General features: G+C 41.6%; 1 long non-coding RNA gene across 1 annotated transcript; it reads left to right on the plus strand.

Moving 5' to 3' along the window:
- Positions 1 to 3191: 3191 nt before the first annotated feature.
- On the plus strand, positions 3192 to 6186 carry LOC143297257 (uncharacterized). Its single transcript, XR_013057234.1, has 3 exons — positions 3192 to 3259; positions 4491 to 4606; positions 5995 to 6186. It is a non-coding gene; the product is annotated as an uncharacterized LOC143297257 (long non-coding RNA).
- Positions 6187 to 6616: the final 430 nt, after the last annotated feature.

A 6616-nucleotide genomic window follows, 5' to 3' on the forward strand; every position in this document is an offset into this window, starting at 1 on the left:
CACTGACGCCGTTCATTTTGCAGTTTTCTTCAATCACTGACGCCGTTCATTTTGCAGTTTTCTTCAATCACTGACGCCGTTCATTTTGCAGTTTTCTTCAATCACTGACGCCGTTCATTTTGCAGGTTTCTACAATCACTGACCCATTCATTTTGCAGGTTTCTACAATCACTGACGCCGTTCATTTTGCAGGTTTCTACAATCACTGACGCCGTTCATTTTGCAGGTTTCTACAATCACTGACGCCGTTCATTTTGCAGGTTTCTACAATCACTGACGCCGTTCATTTTGCAGGTTTCTACAATCACTGACGCCGTTCATTTTGCAGGTTTCTACAATCACTGACGCCGTTCATTTTGCAGTTTTCTTCAATCACTGACGCCGTTCATTTTGCAGGTTTCTACAATCACTGACGCCGTTCATTTTGCAGGTTTCTACAATCACTGACGCCGTTCATTTTGCAGGTTTCTACAATCACTGACGCCGTTCATTTTGCAGGTTTCTTCAATCACTGACGCCGTTCATTTTGCTGTTTTCTTCAATCACTGACGCCGTTCATTTTGCAGTTTTCTTCAATCACTGACGCCGTTCATTTTGCAGGTTTCTACAATCACTGACGCCGTTCATTTTGCAGGTTTCTACAATCACTGACGCCGTTCATTTTGCAGTTTTCTTCAATCACTGACGCCGTTCATTTTGCAGTTTTCTTCAATCACTGACGCCGTTCATTTTGCAGTTTTCTTCAATCACTGACGCCGTTCATTTTGCAGGTTTCTACAATCACTGACCCATTCATTTTGCAGGTTTCTACAATCACTGACGCCGTTCATTTTGCTGTTTTCTTCAATCACTGACGCCGTTCATTTTGCAGGTTTCTACAATCACTGACGCCGTTCAGTTTGCAGGCTTCTAAAATCACTGACGCCGTTCAGTTTGCAGTTTTCTTCAATCACTGACGCCGTTCATTTTGCAGTTTTCTTCAATCATTGACGCCGTTCAGTTTGCAGTTTTCTTCAATCACTGACGCCGTTCATTTTGCAGTTTTCTTCAATCATTGACGCCGTTCAGTTTGCAGGCTTCTAAAATCACTGACGCCGTTCATTTTGCAGTTTTCTTCAATCACTGACGCCGTTCATTTTGCAGTTTTCTTCAATCACTGACGCCGTTCATTTTGCAGTTTTCTTCAATCACTGACGCCGTTCATTTTGCAGTTTTCTTCAATCACTGACGCCGTTCATTTTGCAGTTTTCTTCCATTGCTGAAGCTTCGTGTTCCACAGCGGCAGAGAAATAAACCAGATTTTACTAGTCAGTTTATTTACCACGGTTTTATGAAGGTCATTTCCATATCGTTATCCATAGCGCGTTGGGTTATGCTGCTGGTCAGGCATCTGCTCAACAGATGTGGTGTAGCGTGTATGGATTTGTCCGAACGCAGTGACGCCTCCTTGAGAGAGTGAAACTGAAACTGAAACTATATTGTATTGCCTGTGGTGATCACATCACTTTGCTCTTTGTTAGCAAACGGTTCTTCTGCTTTAATGAAAATTCTTATTCCTCTCTCTGTAGGGGTAAAAGAAGGAGAAGAAAAAAAAAGAAAAAAAAAAAGCACACGAAAAAACAAACAAACCCCAAACGAAAAACGACAGTAGCCATCCATCATTTTGCACACAGTGTTCTGTATTATTAGTCGATATAGAAATTAACCTCTTGAGATCAGGCTCAAAGCTAGATATGTCGAGTATTTTTCATCAACGATAACTAAAGCTAGTCCACGAGGGTGTTACCACGTCACTTAACTGCGTCTCCCAAAGCGCCGTATGTGTGAAGGGAAGCAACTCAAAGTTTCTCCCAGTGTTTATAATTAGAAAGAGTGGCCCTCTTCGCGAATGACATTACATGTCTGGAGGTAAACGTGTTGGACTGGCTCTGGACTGGGATATGGTTTGGGAGAGCGACGAGCTGTAGATGCATAATTAATCTCCAGCTGGATGAATAAAGATGTATTGTATTGTATTGTATTGTATTGTATTTTAGAGAAGCCGAACATCTAACTTGTTTCGGTTTAATTTGGTGTAGGACTGAAAGATGATATTGTCCAGTTCCCCCGTATGTCAATTTTTTTCCCCATTTTCCCTGTCTTCAGTTGGAGTAAATGTAAAGAATTCTAACTGCAGTTTATGATATCAATATTTTCATATACCAGTACTTCACAACCGTAATAATAAAGACAGGACAACCAATGATTGACATGAATCACAGGTAACATCCGAGAGCATATTTTGATTCATAGAAGCTTGCATTAAATGTTGCCTTTTTGCCTTTGTTCATACGCTGCTCATTGAAACACATCAATCCATTACTCAGCTGGACAATTTCCTATTGCCATCACCAGTACACACACACACACACACACACACGCGCGCACACGCACACACACTCAAAAAAAAAAAAAAAAAAAAAAAAAGAAAGAAAAGATTATACATACATTTTTTTCGAATTCGGTAGGCTCTCAAAGCCTAACCAGTTCGTTAGGGCCATGTGTTGGTCAGGCTTTTTATTTTTTTATTTTTTATTTTTATTTTTAGCAGATGTGGCGCAGCGTATATGGGACCATCTCAGTGTGCGCTTTGACGCCTCCTTGAAACCGAAACCGAAATAAAATGTTGATGTAATCATAATTCTTTTGAAAAAGAAAGTTAAAAACAAACAAACAAACAAAGGCTTTGGAAAATGATGATATATCTGGGTAAAAATCATCAGTCATAAACAGAATGTGCGGCATTGGCACGGGCAGTGCATGTGTGTGCGCCGCGTGCGTGCGTGTGTGTGTGTGTGTGTGTGTGCGTGTGTGTGTGTGTGTGAATTTTTTTTTTAAACCCTCATGAATCACCTTAGTGCTTGTAGATCACACACACATAGGTGACGATGATTTAATAATAACGATCGAATCGAGTGCGTTGGTGGAGGTTTCGTTTCGTTTCGTTTCGTTCGTAAACCCGGCTGGTCGAATTGGTTCAGTAATTTAGCTTAGCGTGGATCCATGCGGGCTTACAAGGTGTGCGAATTTACACGAAGTGGTGTGTATGTGTGTGTGTGTTGGGCTGTGTTGGGCTGTGCAGTGTTGGGCTGTGTTGTGTTGCGTTGTGTTGACAGGATGAAGGTGTTGTGCTGGGTGTGGGCTGTGCTTCACTTGCTGTCAGCTCTTCAAGTGTCTCAGGTCAGCAGCAGCAAGAGAAACAAGGGTGTCGTCTGCTCAGGTGAGGGTTTTAGCCTGTCAGTAACAGTTCTTGTGTTGTTGGTAATACATTCGAAAAGGGAGTGTATGGTTGTCTTGTTGTTGTTGTTGCTGTTGTCGTCGTCGTCGTCGTCGTTGTCATTATTGTTATGATTGTTATTGTTTTGATATCGTTCTTAGTATTATTCTTACCTTCCTCCTCCTCCTCCTGTTTCTTCTTCTTCTTCTTCGTCATCAGTGTTCTTTTTTTTTCTTCTTTTTTTATAATTTTTTTTTTTATCTCACTCCTCCTTTTAAAACTAATCACCATTACCATCGTCTAAAAAGTCGTTGAAAAGGAGAAATATCTCTCTGTCTCTGTCTCTCTCTGTCTATCTGTCTCTGTCTTTGTCTCTCAATCATCAGACAACAAGTTTAAGTTTAACATTTGAAGTTTAACCCCTTCAAATGGGGCGATGGCCTGATATTGAATAAATCGTTCGTTCGTTCGTTCGTTCTCTCTCTGTCTCTGTCTCTCTGTCTCTGTCTCTCTCTCTCTCTCTGTCTGTCTGTCTGTCTCTGTCTGTCCTCCCCTCTCTGTCCCCGTCTCTGTTTGTCTCTGTCTGTCCGTCTGTATGTTTCTCTTATGTATTTTCTCTTACGTTTTGTTTCGTCTTCTCTGCCCGTCTACCTCTGTGCCTATCTGTCTATTCGTCTGTCTCTTTATATGTCCATCTCTCTGTCTGTCTTTCTCTATCATTAATGAATGAATCAATGAATCTATCTATCTATCTATCTATCTATCTATCTGTCTTTATTCTCAGCTCATACAAGAACCATTTCAGGAAACGAAATGAAGCAGGTGTACAGCTTCACACTCTGCTTCCACTATCAACACTCAGACGGATTAACTAATCCCAGGATTAGTTGTCACGCGTGGTGTGTGTGTGTGTGTGTGTGTGTGTGTGTGTGTGTGTGTGTGTGTCTGTGTCTGTGCGCGCACGTACGTGCGTACAAACATACATGCATACATAGCAATGCAATGCAGTGCAATACGATACAATACAATATCATATAATGCATTTGGATACAACATGATGCAATACAGTACAATGCGTACATACTGATGCAACACACACACACGCACGCACGCACACACACAAACACATACACACACACACACACACTCTCTCTCTCTCTCTCTCTCTGTCTCTCTGTCTTTCTATGTGATAACCCCACTGTGTTGGCGCTGTGTGAACTGTGTGTTCCCCCAGTGTGTCGGTCAGTGGTGCAGGAGATCAGCAACAGGATTAGCCAGGTGAACCCCAAAGCCAAGTTCCAGGTGGGCGGTCACCGGGTGGATGGCAGAGGGCACCAGAAAGTGGCTGAGGTGGGTACTGTACACACACATACACATAATACACATACACATTCAGACAGACAGACAGACAGACACACACACACACACACACATATAGATATTTATCTATATATGTACACACACACACACACACACACACACACACACACACACACACACACACATATATATATGTATACATAGATAAATAATTATATGTATAGATATATATATGTGTGCATATATCTATATCTATGTATATGATTTTTTTTTTCATATATGTTTCCGTATATACTCTCTCTCTTTCTCTCTCTCTCCATCTCTCTCCCTCTGAGACACACGTACACACACACACACACACACACACATACACACACACACACACATTTAATCACTGCATACGCACACACACACTAACAAACACGTGCACACGCGCTCACCACACACTCACGCACACACACGCACACACACACACGCACACACACGCACACACACACACACACGCACACACACACACACACACACACACACACACACACACTACAGTCATCACACCACCTCTTTTTATATCCCCCACGCCCCATCTCCCATGCCGCGCAATTTCCCCCAACCCTCCATTCATCCACATCTCCCACCCCCCTTCTGAAAACCGATAATACTCAGATGTATTCATAAATTCTTTGACAAAATGTCTTCAATCACCGATATGTGTGACGGGACATTAAACAACAAGAAAGGCAAGGCCTTCAAGACTCACTTTTGGCAAATTAAGTCTCCTAGCATTAATTACAGAGTAATTTCCCTTTTTTACTATCTGCACCAAAACGTTTGCAAAATAAATAAAAATTCCATGCTTAGCAAAAGAAGTTCTTGTTTGAACAAAAAATGATAATAATGACTCCTCTTGTTGTTGTGTCAGAATAAGAGGTCAAAGTGCCAAGTTTAGAGAATACAAAAAATATAAATATAACAGTAAATGCAGTTTGCATATAATTAGGCTTCTTTTTTTATTTTTTTGTGCCCATCCCAGAGATGCAATATTGTTTTAAACAAAATGACTGGAAAGAACTGAATTTTTCCTTTTTTTTATGCCAAATTTGGTGTCAACTGACAAAGTATTTGCAAAGAAAATGTCAGTGTTAAAGTTTACCACGGACACACAGACACACGGACACACACACACACACACACACACACACACACACACACACACACACCGGGTTAAAACATAGACTCACTTTGTTTACACAAGTGAGTCAAAAATTCCTCCTTCCCATGCGCACATACATTTTTTTTTTTTTTTTTACTGTTTCGTATAATATCACTAAACAGTGAGAAGACGTTAATAAACTAAACTAAACACACACGCACACACACACGTATCCTGCATTATCCTGTGCTTTGTTAATCAATGCTAGGTGAAGTACGCCACATCAGATGTACACCTGACAGAAATTCTGGAGGATGTGTGCCAGTCCTTCAAGGATTACGTCATACTGCACGATGACGTCACCAAGAGAGACGGAGTGGTCAGAGCGCGGTCAAGAAGTGGACAAGAGCTGGACACTTCCGACTTTCGAACCAGCAAGCCGGGTGGTCAAACCTTGAAGAGTTATGTGAGTGGAGTGTTTTGTTCGATTACTTGATCGTTTTTTCGCTGGTAGTGTGTGTGTGTGTGTGTGTGTGTGTGTGTGTGTGTGTGTGTGTGTGTGTGTGTGTGTGTGTGTGTGTGTGTGTGTGTGTGTGTGTGTGTGTCTGTGTGTGTGTCTCTCTCTCTCTCTGTGTGTGTGTGTGTGTGTGTGTGTGTGTGTGTGTCTGTGTGTGTGTCTCTCTCTCTCTCTCTCTCTCTCTGTGTGTGTGTGTGTGTGTGTGTGTGTGTGTGTGTGTGTGTGTGTGTGTGTGTGTGTGAGTTCGTTCCATAGTTCAAAGTCTTTTGACTATTTAGTGATATAATATTAGACAAGGAGGGGATTTAAAAAAAATGTTGTGGAGGGGAAAATGTCACTGTTGATGTGTAAATGTGTGTGTGTGTGTGTGTAT

The sequence above is a fragment of the Babylonia areolata genome, chromosome 22 (genome assembly GCF_041734735.1).
Source record: "Babylonia areolata isolate BAREFJ2019XMU chromosome 22, ASM4173473v1, whole genome shotgun sequence".
NCBI lineage: Eukaryota > Metazoa > Mollusca > Gastropoda > Neogastropoda > Buccinidae > Babylonia > Babylonia areolata.